This window comes from Gopherus evgoodei, chromosome 7 (assembly GCF_007399415.2).
Source record: "Gopherus evgoodei ecotype Sinaloan lineage chromosome 7, rGopEvg1_v1.p, whole genome shotgun sequence".
NCBI classification, from domain to species: Eukaryota; Metazoa; Chordata; order Testudines; family Testudinidae; genus Gopherus; species Gopherus evgoodei.
In genome coordinates, this window is record NC_044328.1 from 127,097,762 (window position 1) to 127,115,208 (window position 17,447).

Below are 17,447 nucleotides of genomic sequence, written 5' to 3' on the forward strand. Positions count from 1 at the left end.
CTGATCGCTGTATGGGGAGACAAATCTGTTCTATCACAGCTCCGTTACAGAAGATGAAATGAGAAAGCATTTGAAAAAAATCTCCAGGCTAGGAAGGGGGTACTGAGGACTCCAGCTATCCCACAGTTCCCGAAGTCTCCGAAAAGCATTTGCATTCTTGACTGAGCTCCCAGTGCCTGTAGGGTCAAACACATTGTCCAGGGTGGTTCAGGGTATAGCTCGTCAATTTACCACCCCTCCCCCCCGTGAAAGAAAAGGAAAAAAAATGGTTTGACTTTTTTATATGTCACCCTATGTCTACTGCATGCTGCTGGTAGATGCGGTGCTGTGACACTGAATACCAGCATCCTCTCCCCTCCCCTCCCCGGTGGCACACGGTACCATACAAAACGACTGATAGCTGTCCTCGTCATCATCCCGTGAGTGCTCCTGGCTGGCCTCAGGTGAGGTCGGCCAGGGGCACCTGGGTAAAAATAGGAATGATTCCCGGTAGATGGTACAGAACGGCTGGTAACCATCCTCATCACAGCAACTGGGGGCTGAGCTCCATCAGCCCCCTCCCTTTCCAGTGTAAAGAAAAGATTCTGTACTGCCTGGACTATCATAGCAGCGGGATCCTGGGATCCTCTCCCCCACACCGTTTAATGTCCTGCCTGGACTATCATAGCACCAGGAAGCTGCCTTTCCCTCATTTTATCTCACTAAAAACTCAGTGTTTCTTATTCCTGCACTTTTTATTACTCCATCACACAAATGGGGGGACACTGCCACGGTAGCCCAGGAAGATTGGGGGAGGAGGGAAGCAACAGGTGAGGTTGTTGCAGGGGCACCCCCCAGAATGGCATGTAGCTCATCATTTCTGTGGGATCTGACACGGAGCGGCTGTGCTCTCTGGTACACTGGCTCTCTAGTATACTTGCCCCATATTCTAGGCAGGACTAACTCTATTTTTAGATACAACAGAAAGGAGGGAATGACTCGGGGGGTCATTCCCATTTTTGTCTTTGCACCCCGGCCGACCTCAGTGAAGGTCAGCCAGGAGCACCCATGACAGCAGCAGACAGTACAGAAAAACTGGTAACCATCATCTCAGTGCCAATCTACAATGGCACAGCAGATGGTACAGAACGACTGGTAACCGTCTCTGCTACCTTGCAAAGGCAAATGAATGCTGCTGTGTAGCGCTGCAGTACCGCCTCTGTCAGTGGCATACAGTACACATACGGTGAGAGTGACAAAAGGCAAAACGAGCTCCATGGCTGCCATGCTATGGCTTCTGCCAGGGCAATCCAGGGGAAAAGGGCGCGAAATGATTGTCTGCCGTTGCTTTCACGGAGGAAGGAATGAGTGACAACATTTACCCAGAATCACCCGCGACAGTTTTTGCACCATCATGCATTGGGATCTCAAACCAGAATTCTAATGGGTGGGGGAGACTGCGAGAACTATGGGATAGCTACCCACAATGCAACGCTCCAGAAATCGACGCAAGCCTCGGTACATAGACGCACACCACCGAATTACTCTGCTTTGTGTGCCCGCATGCACTCGACTTTATACAATCTGTTTTACAAAACCAGTTTATGTAAAATGAGAATAATCCTGTAGTGTAGACGTACCCTAAGATACCAAAAAAAAAAAAAAAAAAAAAAGGGCAGAAAGTTTAAAATTTAAATTAAATTATATTAGACAAACGTAACCAACGCCTCTCTAAGTCCCTTTTAAAGGGAGGAAATCAGTTAGATTCCCTTATTTAGATGGACAGTGCTTCTCAGTGGTGAGAAAAGGGTTAGTTTTGTTGCTGAGTTCTGAGATGTGAAGGATGGTTATTTTTTCTGTTTCTGACAAACAGACGGGTGCGAGGGGGAGATGAGATAGGATAGTAAAGGCAGAGGAAATACACCATCTGTTGATGTTCTTGAGATTCCAGGTGGCAGGTCAGCCACAGACAGATGCTTTGTGTTGGCAGATCAGCCACTACAGCAGCACTCTGAGTTCTGGCTCATTTCCTGGTTTGGGACATCATTGGGTTAGTCTGGTCCCTCTTCTTTACCAGTGGCTCTCAGGCTAGGCAGAGCTGGATGGAATGCTTTTTCTTACTGTGCTGGTGCTGTGTGTACAGCTGACCTCAGGATCAGACAGGATGGAAAGCAGACAGAGAAATGAACAGGAGGGGCAGAAAGGAACACGCAGAGGAAAGCGAGACAAAGCGTGATCTCGCATCCCCAGCTGCTGGCCAGCTGTCCCCGCTGGCGTGTCAAGGTCTGGATTTCAAGGTGTGGGGAAAGAGTAGGCCCCTGTAATGGAGCAGGATGGAGGCCTAATGGCCTTCCTCCTACTCCTCCTCCAGGAATTCCCCCAATCAGTTCACCAGCCTCCAGCCCCAAAAGCTTCTTTTAAGGACCCAAAGAGGGGCAGTGGAGGGAATAGCCCATGGGAGGAGGGATAACTCAGTGGTTTGAGCCTTGGCCTGCTAAACTCAGGGTTGTGAGTTCAATCCTTGAGGGGGCCATTTAGGGAAGTGGGGTAAAAATCTGTCTGGGGATTGGTTCTGCTTTGAGCAGGGGGTTGGACTAGGTGACCTCCTGAGGTCCCTTCCAACTCTGATAATCTACAATCCTTTTGTTATTTTGATCAACACTCTGGCCTAACTTCCTGCATGCCAAGGTTAGTTCACTAACTTCCTTGTTTACCAAGTCCGGTCTCAACAAAGCCCTTGAGTTACATTGGTAAAGCCCTTTTGTTTAGACTAACTCAGTCTCTTCTTCACTTTTATTCATTTTTTTTAAACAACCTTATGCAAGTCTGAGTTGGACTTTTGGTACCTTTCTCCCGCCAACATGTGTTACAACAGGTGACTAAACTATTTTACAAACTTCCATCCGCTTTTCCCAGTTAGCTCATGGTAGGGCTCACACATGATCAGGACTGTTCAATCCACTCTTGCAGACCAATATCCCTCTGTTACAGAAGCCCCCCTGAAATCTGTTTCCTTTTTTTTTTCATTCCCTGCAGGAAGAAGGAAATATGAAATCTTCTCTCTAGGCTTGATAATTCTGACTGGGGTTGTGAGGTATTACTTATATCCAGCAAAACTCACTAACTTTTCCCTGCTCTTGTCCAGCATATTATTTACTCACCCCATTAAATGCTACCCATGTCTTCAGTGAAACGTAAGGTAAGTAATTCAAAAGAAACTGTACAACAGAATTCTGATGTACATAAGAACGGCCATACTGGGTCAGATCAAAGGTCCATCTAGCCCAGTATCCTGTCTTCTGATAGTGGCCAATGCCAGGTGCCCCAGAGGGAATGAACAGAACAGGTAATCATCAAGTGATCCATTCCCTGTCGCCGATTCCCAGCTTCTGGCAAACAGAGGCTCGGGACACCATCCCTGCCCATCCTGACTAATAGCCATTGATGGACCTGTCCTCCATGAATTTATCTAGTTCTTTTGACACAAGACAAAACATTAAACATTTAACAAAACAAAAATACAAAAACCAAGCTCACCAGTCATTTTTAATCTACACTGGCTACGGCACACAGTATTACCTCAGTCCCGCATATCACCCAAAGAGTCATCGCTGACCATAAACCGGGAATATTCCATGCCTGCTTCTCTCACCTGGAGGGGAGGTACATTAGCAGTGTCCGGGGAGCCAGAACACCTTTTCCCCTGAACACAGGAGACCCTAGAGCTCTTACTCCAGCCCCCCCGCCCCCAAATAATTAGACACAGAATCTTAGTTTCCCTGGAGTCAGATCAGTTTCACAGGCTGCGCATGACAGCCCCGCTGAAATCCGCGTGCAGCCTTCAGCTGAGTCACTCAGCAGTGTATATTTTACTCCATTAAGAGCAATCTTTTGTCATCCAAAATCTGCCTTATACTTAAATACTATATTATGTTTCACTCATTTTAAATACTTCTACAACTGACTGCAAAGGGAGGGAGGGAGAAGATGTCCAGGAATGATTTAACAAATTCGCCTCTCACATTTGGCTACACAGGATCCAAGTCTTTCCTCCACCCCACTAAATGAGTCCAAGCAAACAGAGACTTTCAGCTTTCTAACCTGACAATGCAGTAGCGCATGCTGCCAAGCAGCCACCTAATCCGCCAAAAGGCGCATGTTAATTACAGATCACACCACCACCACCACCTGAAAAGTTCCACACAAGTCAGCTTTCTGGTGAAACTCCAATAATGTCACAAGGCCACAACCGTGGGAAAACCAGTCAATGGTGTCTCCAGCTCTGACTGATCCTTTCTTCTTTGCTAATGAGCCACATAACAGCTTCATCTGATTCTATCACTGTGCAAAAATCATCAGATAGAGAACTATGAACTACAGGGACACTTTACAACTTTGCTTGAAAATCAGAATGTGCTTTCAGCCCACACTTGTTACATTTTCCTCTTCTTAAACCAGTGGTAGGGAACCTACGGTCAGCAGGCCGGATTCAACCCACTCTCTAACTTGATCCAGCCCGCAGCAAGTCTCCGTACAGCGGTCCAGAAGCCCCAACGCTTGGTGCCCCCCCGCCCCACATCTGCAGGGCTGCAGTCGTGAGCACAAGCTCACCCTGCTGCAGGGCGGAAGCTGGGGTTGCCAGGCCATTAGAAGTCCAGTCAGATCTGCGCAGCTTCCAGAACTGACCAGCATGTCCCAGTGGCCCCTGGGCACAGGTGCAATGAGGGAAGCTCCACACGCTGCCCCGCCCTGAGAGCCGCCTCCGCCGCTCCCATTGGCTGGGAACTGCGGTCAATGGGAGCTGTGGGGGTGGCCCCTGTGGACATGGGCACTGGACAGAACCGCCTGGCCATGCCTCCGCCTTGCTGCCACAGGCACATACTAGCTGCTTCTGGGAGCAGCGCGGAGCCAGGGCCGGCAGGGAGCCTGCCTTATCCCTGCTGCATCGCTGACCGGGAGCCGCCTGAGGTAAGTGCCACCCAGCTGGAACCCACACCCCAAACCCCCAGCCCCAGGTCAGAACCCCCTCCTGCATCCTAATTCCCTCCCACAGCCCAACCCTGAGCCCCCTCGTGCATCCTAATTCCCTCCCAGACCCTACACCCCCCCACACCCCAAGCCCCAGCCCCAGTCCTGAGCCCGCTCTCACACGCCAAAACCCCTTGACCCCAGCCCAATCCTCCTGCACCCCAAACTCCTCTTCCCCAGCCCCACCCCAGAGCCTGCACCCTCAGCCAGAGCCCTCAACCTAATGCCCTGCCTTGTCCAAGCCCCCTCCCACAGCCTAAACCTCTCATTTCTGGCCCCACCCCAGAGCCTATGATAACCCCCGAGCCTCTGCGCCCCCACGGGGCTGTGTGACCCATGACTGATTTTTCCTAAGGGTCATTGGCCCCTGACAGAAAAAAAAATGTTCCACCCCATCTTAAACAATGCTAAACAATAATCCATACATGCTAGGTTCCTGGATTCCTAGTAGCTACTAATTTCTCTCGCCTGTTAGCATCACATCCACAGTGTTTAAACCACTGCAAGTTCTTTTTGGCCCACTGCTTTCCCAGAAGACACCCAATCTCCCAGTAACAGGGAAAACTTCTGAGCTCTTCAAGCTTCTGGCAGTCACTTTAAGTGAAATATTTCTGTGTTCTCAGATTCTGATTTCTCATCTGTTTAAACTCTTCACTTATTTTCAATTCTTCATTGGTTTTCAATAGATTCCATTTTGCTTCTTAAGAGTTTTACTTTCATTTATAAGCCATATTTCAGATGATCATTCCAGCCTTCCGCTCCCACCCCCCACTCTGAATTTACTTCTAGCGCAATGATTCTCTCATCCGTCCCGGAGCCTACATTTTCATCTCGTTTATCAAGGCAGAAAGGCATTGCTTTTAGAGTTAGGTTTCAATGAGGCAGGATTAGGTCTTTTTTCCACTACACAGATGCTATGACAACCTTTCTGAGGGCTTTTAGAAAGCTGAATTCACTCTATCTATGGTCCTGAGAAAAACGATAATCCTGTCAATAGTGCTGCTCCTTCAACTATGTTTGCACAAAATTGGTGGGAGGAGGAGAAGGGGAAAAAAACCCTTCATGTTGACAGAACTTTATTTACTTTTCGACCTCTGATTGGCAGTCATAATTGTTTGTGCCAATAATACCTCAATTCATCACGAACAATTATTTCCAAAGCCAAAGAGGCAGCGATATAGCAGGAGAAAAACATCTCAGAATATTTTTCGTGCTCAACAGGTCACACAATCTGTGCTCAGAAATCCACATTAACTGCCACTTTAAGAGCTATTCTTTTCTCATTGAAAGTCCACTTTCATTTCCCTCTTACTTTATGATCTTTTGAAATCAAGAAAGGCAAGCATGTTATGTTTTAAAGCATAAACACAGAGAAGTTAGGTTAAAAACAAAGTGCTCTTCCAGGAATGTGGCAATGTAACACTACATTATTTCTAAGAATTCAAAATGATAGCACACAAGAATCCCAGAACAGAGGGAAACAAAGCAGGCTGCTCCCTAAAACAGAGAGATGCAACTCAACCCACCTTATGCTAATCTGACTGGCTGCAACCTGACTGCTGCTAGGCCCAGCTTGTGTGCTTCCCTACAGAGCCCACTAGTCTGCAAGCAAGCTCAGGAAAACCCTGAGACTTTAAAGTGCCAGATCACAATTTTTCAATAATCCACAAAGCATGTCACCATGGAGCTGTAGTATTAAAGTCCAGGACCTTCACCATAAAGTAGAATGTCTCTTTAAAGACATGTAAAACAGATATATGAACATCTGTGTATGTGTATGACCTGTGCATGTATGCATTTACCAGATTTAATAAATGCCCATTTCCAGTGTAGACAAAATGCTAGGGATGGTTTATTTCCCTTTTCCAGTTACTACACACTGCTAATCAGACACCTTGCCAATGCATCCTTCTCTCAGGAGCGAAAGCTGCTTTTACAGTTATGCCAACACTTTGGAAATGGCCAGCTGGCTGCTGGAAGAGCCATGCCATCAATAGACTCGGTGGGTGCCTAACGTGAGATCTGGACCCGTGCAGACAACCCAAGCCCGGTGTCTAAGCAATTTCCTTTTGATAATTGGAGACATTTCTGTGGAACAGAACTCTGTCTTTCACAGCATTAAATATTCCTCCCCTCCCCACCACAAAGAGGAGGAAGTTGCCATTCTGTCCAGAAGGTACAAATTTACAGACAGTGATCGCACCCCATTAGCTCACCAGTTGCATTTGGCACAGCAGTGCCCACATCACTCTGCATTCACAAAACAGCTGATGAGTGGATGGAGAGGATTTATTTAAGCAACTTCGGGCAGTTGAGTCCCCTGGCAGGGCACCTGTATGTTAAAACTGACTCTCTGCATTATATAGCTGCCAAGCTTGGCGCAGATCCATGCATGACATTTCTCGCTGGTGAGGACAAGTTTTTGGTTTTGTGTTTGCTGTCCTCCTGGCAATAAGAGCAGAGCAGTGGAGGGAGGGAGGAGTAGTAAGGTAGGTGATGGAGGGACAAAGACACCAGGGCAGCTGGAGGAAGCCAGAAGGGAATTGGGATTTACAAGCAATACTGGGAAAAGCAATGGGAGAACTTTGTGGGCCACGAGAAAGCCTGGCGGAATGATCCTGCCAGCCAAGTGACTATTTAGGAGGGTTGGGGAACCTGGTGCAACCTTGATGTCCCTCTCCCTTCAGCTCTTCCTTACTCCTTCATCCTATACCCCCTTCTAGACCTCCCCACTTCCCATCCCATATATGATTTCCAAGGCCTCTACAACCCCTGTTCTGTCTTCCACCCCTGGATCCCCATCAGCAGGGGACTGAAGCTGCCTGATGCCACCTCCATGCTAGCTGGTTGCAATGAGGGAGCAGAGGCAGAGGAGGGGTCACAGCTGACTGAATACAAAGCCCTACAGCATTCTGCAGCCACCAGGATGTGAAAACACTGAGGAATCACTGCTGTCCCTGTACAGCCCGGCTAGATGGGCAAGACTCCGGCAGGGGGAACTGATTATCAGAGATACCACACCTGGGCCAACCCCGCTTCTGGACTATCAGTAGCAATCCGTAACCACAATTCTTATCCATGTAGGAATTAGCAGTTCAGCACAATCTGTGGGGTTACTTGCAGTGGGAGCAAGATGGTGGTTAGATTTTTCTTTTCTTTTTTTTTTTTTTTGGTGACTATACAGTCTCTAGTCTCGGGTTTATTCGTTTTTTTCCTAAAGAAACTGCCTCTAGCCAACCCCATACTGGGAAACATCTAAGAAATGCATCATCTGATGTGGGCCACAGGGTGTGGCTACCCTGACCAGTGTCCCTGGCTGCTACCACAACGCATAAAAACAACAGTCACAAGTTATTACCAGTATCCATCTATTTGGGGATTTGTGAATTGAGTTTAGCATGTGGTCTCCAGGCTCATGTACAAGAATATGTATGGTTTATTGACAAATGCCAAGCACAACAGACTTCCCTTCCCAGATTAAAGTTATCACAATCTCCTCAATCAGCCCCTTGAGCATAAGCCTGAGTGATAGATGAGACTGCCACGGTGTCCTGAAAGCAAGCAGCTTCGGCTGCAGACAAACAGACAACGGAAGTTAATTCCAAGCCAAGGCCCCTTCAGGGAATGGACCCTCAGTCCCGCACATAATTGTAGCAAAAGGCCCCCCCATTGATCTCCTCTGTCCTCACAGCATCACAAGAGAAGCCGTCTCTCAGCCAGCTGGGAGCTAAGCCACAAAGGACATTATAGATCAATATCAACACCTTGAATTGTACCTTGGAATGCAGAGGAAGCCAGGGTAGCCTTTGCAGAATGAACAGAGTACGCTCCCGATGCCTAACACCCCTAAGCAAGCAGGCAGCTGCATTCTGCACTAACTGTGGCTTTGTACCCTCTTTAAGGGTAGCCCCATTTAGACCATATCGCCGTGGTCCTTTCTGCAGGTCATAAATGCAAGGATACATATGGTGGGGTCCACAGCAAAAAGGGACACGATTGGGACTTTCTAGAAAAATGATGGTGGAAACAAGGATTCCACTTCACTACTGGTACCTGGGATACACAGAAGTGTCCCCAGACTTCAAACCTACTTGACAACCTGTGGGCACGCTATCAATAGCGGGGCAGACAGCCACTGCACCTCCTGGTACCCTGTAGCTACCAGCACCACCTTCTGTGAACTGTGTTTCAGACTGCTCACTCTCACTCATGCCCACCCCAGCGGTGGGAAAGGAGAAAGACTGCACCATCAGGGGCCTGACAAAGGGATACTGAGCTGTGCGGTGTCCAAATATAGCCAACACTGCCGCCCCTCTGCCCCATCTCCCCCGGCAGTTTGGGTGACAAACTAGAGCGATACAGAACCCCACTGTAATTATTTTATTTTATTCTGTATGAGAACACTTTGAAACCAGTCGAGCAATTACCTGACAATGCTCCAGGGACATCTCTGACAGAACATTACCACAAGCAGTGACATGCATGACAGCTAGTACAGGTTAGTCACAGGGCACTGGACTGGAGCCCAGGATGGGGCAGCTGACAGGGGATTTCCAGGCCTGGGTTTAAGACCTGTGACATCACAACAGGACCGTCCCCACTTGCCCAGGCCCAACTTCTGACAGTCAGAAGTCTAGAGACACTCAAAAGCATTGTGTTGCATCCCTGACCATCTTGGCTAATCACCATTACATGATCTATCCTCCATGAATTTATCAAATTCTTTTTGAACCCGGTTATACTTGTGACTCTCAACATCCTTTGCAATGAGCTCCAGAGGATGATTGTGTCTATGTGAAAACTACTTCCTTATATTTGTTTTAAACCTGCTTCCTAGTAATTTCATTGGCTGATCCCTGGTTCTTGTGTTATGTGAAAGGGGCAAACAACACTTCCCTAGTCACTTTCTCCACACCACTCATGATTTTATAGATCTCTGTTATATTCCTCCTTAGTCATCTCTTTTCTAAGCTGAACAGTCCCTCGTCCTGTGCAAGTTGTAAATCCTGATTTAAGCAGAAAACCAATATGGTAAGTAGGAAGAAAGGGTATATTAGTTCATCATAAACCCCTTGCTCAATTGTTGCTCAAAATTAAGATCCAGGGTGATTGTTTTTCTTTTATTGCATTGTCTAAAAGTTTCTCAGCAGCACCAGCAATTTGGGTAAAAATGAAAAATAAAGTGTTTAACAGGTAATTGCAATGGTTTTGGAGATTGCTAATAAAAACACTGGGGAGTTTGGAAGAGGAAAATTCATTCAAGCCCACTACTGTCACAAACAAGCAACAGTGCATTCAGTTAACTGCTATTTGATAGCACGCTGGATACAAATTGATTTTCCTGAATCAACTATTAGAGAGAAAATTCTAGCTGTTGAAACTTTTTCAGGTGACTAACTTTACAAATGGAGTTCGCAAGGCAATGATATTAGTGGTCAGAAGCGGTGTGAAATTTAGCATCACATCCATTTGATCATTTATACATTATAGAACAAGAAGATTTTGGTGAATGCCATGGCAAAAGTCAATCTGATAAATATATTCAGCACTAAAATTCAGCTGTAGTCTCAAGAAGAGCTGTAATTTACAATGTTTACGAGTTCTATCAATTATGTGACAAGTTCCTCACCAAAGCTGAAAGTGGAAATGTATGCAGACAGTCCAAAAGAAGCCCCTTCTAGATTAAAAATGACTTTCAGCAACACAGATGATGGGTTGTTAAAACTGTGAAAAAGTACAAGAAGGAGCCACACAATAAAACAGATCAACAATAGTGACAGCTTGTAGGGATTTTAGCTGCTTCTGTTCAGCCTGCATTACTACATCTGGCTGCTGTGAATTGGCTCGTGAGGGGAAAAAAAAACGTTTAGGTCTGATATGATTCTTTTGCTTTCTTAAGAGTCAAATACTCCACTGAAAGACCTTTCACAGCTGAATGGAGCGCTGCTTATATAAAGGGGCCATAAGCCTTTCCCACTAGACTCTCTTTCTCTTATTTGAACGGAATGGACAGCAATGCTACTTGCATTCTGAGAATACTGCTCCCCGTTTTAGTTAGACATTGGCGAACAGCAATTCTAGTGCAACTTCTTTATCTGTCCACTTGATTCAAGCTATTTTGCATGCATTAAACATGGTTTCCTTGTAGTACAACTATTACCATGTGTGTATTTTTAGATATGTTTTATGTTTGTATGCAATTATAATTATATTTCTTTATGGAGACTTCACCGGTGATACCATTCAAACAAGGGGCTTTGCCTAAGGCAACAAACAGGAAACAGAGGTACGATCACATAAGAAAAGATAGAATGAAAATGCAAGAATCCTGCAACTATACTGAGCAGGACATCAACCGAACAGGAGGAGGAGGTAAAATTCCCCAGGTGATTGTGGTTATGGCACAAGAAAAGTTTCTCTTATTTGCTGGGCAGTATTTGTGTGATATACTGTAGCAAAGAGACGTTTCCTAAGTAAAATGAATTTTAAAATCAGCTGCCTAATCCTATTCTGGCAATGTCAAAAACAATCTAGCTACTTAGTATAGCTCTATGGTGCTTCTACACAGGAGCTAATAGAACATTTTAAACTCAGTTAACCTATTTCTCTGAAAGGAAAACATATTTAGTTAGAAAACTAAGATACAAGCTGCATAAAAATATGAAGACTTTGTCCCATTCAGCTATATGAAGACTAAAATTTCTAACTTTTGAGACTCACGCTGGCATTGAATTTTGCATTATTTTTTGCCTGCTATTGAGCGCACCACTTTGGAACCAGTCAATCTGCGGGATACATATTTGACTATGATACTGAACCTTATAAAGGCTGGTGCTAATAATATGTTTAAAAGGTACGGAACTAATGCAGTGAGTGTTGTAAAACAAGGCAACTTGTATCCCAATGACCCCACTTTGAACAATAAATGATTCTCTTTTAGTGCAACAGAGCTGTGATTCCTAGTCTGTTGACAGTAACCGCCAAGGAGCCTAGGAGCAATAGCTGTCAAAGAAGGAGGTTACCAGGCTCTTCCCATGACCTGTCTCCAGGGTCCTTCTCAGTGACTTTCTGCTGTCCTCAGACACCCACAATTTCCTATGCACCCTGGCCTTAGGAATTCAGCACCTCCTGTGTGTCACTGGAAAAGCCAGCTCACAGAACTCTGGGATATGTCTGGGTCAGATTGACAAAATGGGTGGTGATTGGGCTTTGGAATGAAAAGGGTTGAAAACTAAGTGCACCAGGCCATTGTTCCTCTAGAAATAAGAGGTTTACTATTTCACTGCTCAATGCTCTCGTTGCATCAAGTCATTCCAGAATGAACGAGGAGAAATCTTGTAATTCATTTACACAAACCAACCATCAAACAGCATTAGTTATCACTAGCCTGAGGATTGCCTTCAATAAAAGAAATCAAAGCTCTTCTCACAGCTGAATCATCTCCACAAACTAGGCCTGTCCACGTGGTCACTAAATCCTGCAGGGTAATCTCCAGAATCCTTCTGTCCTCTTCATTATCACTGGGAAAACACTCACACAGGCCCTGACCACAGCCATATCCTCTTCTCTGGCTTCCCAGACTCTTGCCTCACCCCCAACAGTCTGTCTAAAAAAAGACAGTTGTAAAAGATGATCCAGCCTGCCTGATGCCCTGTCTCCAGCTTCTCTTCAAAAACTTTCACTGTGCATCCAAGTGGGAGGGGAAAGGGTGTAGAACAGAGCAGAACGGAGGTTCGTGAGGAATCAAATGCCCCAGCGCTCCATCCTGGGAAATAAGACATAGATCTATTGGTCGTCATACACTATTCTTACCTTTCCTTACTGGTGGCACAAGCACTAGGAGCCCAAGATCAGCTGCCTCTAGAATCTCTGCAGTCAATGATGAACTATAAAATGAACTGCTACCACACTGAGGCAGTGAAATACTGTGCCATACAACAGCGTATATTGATTGGCTGCCCAGTAATGCAAGGAAACTGGAACACTTCTCAAAGTTCACCATCAACTATCAAAAGTGAGCCTAAAAAGGCTAACATTTATCTAGTGGTTTTATAGCAGCAACAAAATTACAGGAACACACATATTCTCCTGCTTTTGGCCAATACAACTAGCACATATGTGTGTAAACCATATCGTGCACAGATGCGCGAAACATGCCCTGCTTCTTCTCAGTTAGCTGGTGATCTTAAAACTGGTTGAGTAAAAGCCCTGCTCACTGTCAATGCAATAAGGTTCTGCTGATGCATAAAATCAGAAAACAAGCATAAGAATTACTAAGAATTTGAAATGTACTTATTCCGTTATTGCTTTATTTGAAACTTGAAGCCCCAGCATGACAAGTACAGCGCCTTGCATACATTCCCACCTGGTTTCCATATGCTCTTGTAAAACTAAAAGGTGCCAAAATTGAAGCAGTAAAATATAGAGGTCTGAAGACCGCCTCTGATAGCCTGATGATTACAACATTAATGCTGCTCAGGCTTAATGTAAGAAACATGGGAACGTCAAAGAGCTAACATTGCAGCACACTTGGAACTGCTGGTTTCCTGTTAATCATTTCAAACAGGACGGGTACTGATTGACTTTACTGTACTCTAGAGCAGTGGTTCCTAACCTTTACTGCACCCTGCACACCTTTGGTTATCAAAATATGTTCTCATCCCTTAAACCCAAAAAATATGTTCTTGCACCCCTTAAACCTAGATATATTTTTGTTTATATATTACAGTAACCGTTAAAAATGTATAATGTTAATACATACATAGGTTTGATGAAACAAAGTAGTTGTACTTAAGTGCTTGTGCTTAATTTGTGTTTTCGATGATTTACCTTCTAAAAAAATCTGGCATGTCTCGCACCCCCAGAAAGGGCATCTTGCACCCCCAGGGGGTGCGTGCACCCCAGGTTAAGAACTACTGCTCTAGAGGGACAGTCATAGACTGTCAGCCAAGAGCCTTCACTTTTGTCTTCAAAATAGTTTTGCAGGTCACTATGAAAGTGAGCCTAACACCCAATTTATCACCTTTTGGGCAGCGATCCACGTGGAAAAACTCACATCCAAAGGACAATTTGGCTCAATTAATGGCCTTTTCTCAAAGGAAGTGAACAATTAAACACATATGGAGATGGAACAAGCTGCTCGCTTTTCAAATAACTGTTTGGTCTAGTTCTGGGAAATAAATTTAGACTCAAACTGTACTGAATTGAGTCAGTGGATTAGGAGAGGACTGAATTCCCTTATAAACTCAGTCCCTTTCCTTTCACAACCAATATATTTTCCACAACATTTTTTTTCCATGCGGCAGCGAGAAGGAACTACGCCAGCGGCCCGGATTATCGCCTCGGGCGAAACCAAGACACGGCACAGGGCACATGCACAGACTGCCAAACGCTATTACTTTCAAAAGCTCCTGCTCTAGGTGCTTGTGCATAACCCTCAGTGAATACAACACGGACCACCACTGAAAGAAGAAAAATGTTTTTCCAATCAATATTTTCCAACAATGCCCGACCATCGTGAATAACCTCCAGCAACAGTTTTGTACAAAGTTCACATTTGATTTGTGTTAGTTCCAAGAAATAGAGCTCTTTCCACACTAGAAATATTTGACATATTTAGGTGTCTAGATATGGTAACAGAAAGTGTCAGGTTAAACAAGTAAAAGCATCACAGCAGAAATAGTTCTAAAATGTGTACATCAGTGTACATTGGCTTTGATTATAGTGGCAATCAGTCATGGAGGTTTTGGTAGAAATGACATTGTATTATATCTGGGAAATGTCATGGTACAGTTGATACCTTTACAGAAATGTATAAAGCTTGAAAAGATATATGGAATTTCCATTTTTTTCTTTTTCTATGAGATATGACAGTGCCCCCGCAACAATGCCGAGCCACTTGGCAGCACTTGGCCAGATCAAGCTCTCACTGAATTCTTCCCATTGACTTCCGTGGATGAGGCCCTAGAGGAGGCATTTCATTTCATGTCAGCCTAGGTTCTTTCTTCTGTTTATTTGATTTGGTTTTGCCCAGATCACCATAAATATTGCTTCTTCTCCTGAACAGCCGTGGGTATAGTGCTGCTGATAAAACAGTTGTCATGTTTCATGCTTCAGGGGGCTGGTGGAGTGACCTCTGTCTACAGTTTGCACGTATGCGTGTTAAATTTGTGACGTGCTGTCGGAGCCTTCAAGATGAAGAGAGAACATTGTGTACTGTAAAGCAGGTGGTTTCCACAACCCTGACAAACACCATCCACGTGGGCTGCGGTGGGTCAGAACTAACCCCTTCCCTGGTTTGGCTTTGCTCACAGGAGGAACTCAAAGTGAAACGCAAAATCCAGCCCAATGCACAGCCGTGCCTCAAAGAGGGGGGTATTCTAGTATACCCTACAGGTGGTCAGGCTCTAAATTAGCCTTCTGTCTCTGGAAATTCAGCTTCACTTCCAGCTTTCACTCACTACATGTGTGCTTTGTCAGTTGCATTAGCCCTAGAGAAGCACAGTTGTCCCTACTAACTGTGGAATATGGATATTGATGTACCTGGCTGCTGGTCATCTAGGGATAACTTAGGAGACCAGGACCAAAGTCTTGAACTGATTGGGAGCCAGTGGTTTTCATATTTATTCTATGTTCATATGTTTAAGTTGCAACTCATCTTCTGTGCTAAAACATGTGGGACAAGAGATCGACAGTGGAAACAAATTATTTCAACTGAAAACAAGACCCCTTGTAGGATTTTCAAAATCTCCTAAGTGATTTAAGAGCACTAGTGCCATTGATTTTCAGCAGGTTTGTGTCATAAGTTACGAAGGTGGTTTTGAAAAGTCTACCCACCAGTCTTATGAAATTTTTTAAACCTTTAGCTGGAAAATTGTCAGCTGTATTAAACTAATGTCACACCATTGCTAGACCTAAACCATTGACAAAAGAGTCAGTATTACCTAGTGATATGCTGTATTTGCTTCACCTTCCCATGCAGATGAAAAACCTCCCAGAACATGAGTACAAATCTCATTTTACACTGCCACTATTATCAAAATATTTACTAATTACCTGTTAGTCAACTCTCATTGCCATTCATTAGTGAGTGTCATGCATTATAACCGTGGGTATAAATATAGCCACTATGTTGGCCAATACACTGGAAGTGAACCAGAAACCTCCAGAGCTAAAAGCAACAGTTGTTACAGCTTGAGCTAAAGCACTCTAACTTGGGTTGTAACAGACACATATGTTGTGCAGATCAGGCATGCAAGGGGACCTGTAACACACACTTATCAGGCACAATCATTTGAGACGCCCCGTTCTGAAGTCTAGGTACATACTCCAATGCCCCCAAGTTTTAACTATCTTTCTGATGTCCTCCCACTGAACAGCTGCAGAACTCTTGTATTTGTATTCTCAGTCCCCACAAGATTTTTTTGGGGGGGAAAGAGGGAGCGCAGGACCAGTTGTACTTCTGCAGACCTCTCCTTGGTAAAATTTGTTTCAGCTTTAATATCTATTTGTTACACTACTGAACATGGTTATCCAAAAACCATGTAGGATGCTCTTCCCATTGGGCACTATAGGCTTGTATGATCAGCAAGTACTGCTCACTCAAAGATACCTATTCTGCCACGGTTCTGCACGCACCATTCCCAGGGCAGTGAATGGAAACTGGAATTAAAAAATGGCACAAGATTGTGTGCCAAAATCTCCTTTTTTTTTTTTTTAAATGGAGGGCCCATATTCTGTTTCCACAAAAGCCACTCAGAATCAACTTCAACGGACCATGAATGGTTTTCCTCATGTTTACGCCCCAAATCTTTCTTGCTTATGTGATGGTCACCATTTTGACTGGCATCAGGAACTGAACTGGTGACTACCAGCGTTAAAAAGTATGACTCGTTACAGGCTCAGCTAAAGAACCAGGGTTTCTAGGTAAGGTTTATAACAGTTCTCATATCGAGAACATATCAGATATTAAACTGATAAGAACAGATACTACACTACTAACATCCTCTATGGATCAGGAATAGACAGGGACACATAACACACGCTGACCACTGGGTTACACTAAATATTTCCATTAAAAGTAGTAGCCATCAATTAGAGCATACCTGTGATGAAAATATGAAGAAAAAATGGAAGCTCTGCCCTTGAAATGTCTTTTAATGTTTATATGTTGCAATGAGTCTTAGTATAATCTGCTGGATGAAAATATTAGAAGTAAATAAAAATCAAGGCCACCAAACCTTATCTTCACCCACCTTCTGCTAATATCCGTTAGCGTTGGTCTTATTTACAGCTTGACATCTGTTTTAGTCAGCAAGAAAAAGTCCTCAAAACACCCTTTGTGCTTCTGTCTTTTAAATGAAAAGTTACAACAGAGATCAATTAAGTGAGACAAGAAGAGAAATAGAACCCAGAATCTTGGTTCAGTAAGTCATCTGCTT

General features: G+C 44.6%; 1 protein-coding gene and 1 pseudogene across 2 annotated transcripts in view; both read right to left on the reverse strand.

The window, feature by feature from the left end:
• Window positions 1-17,447, reverse strand: part of PTPRG (protein tyrosine phosphatase receptor type G) — a 589,008-nt gene that overhangs the window by 305,799 nt on the left and 265,762 nt on the right. The window lies entirely within an intron of this gene.
• On the reverse strand, window positions 16,948-17,002 carry LOC115655660 (annotated as a pseudogene).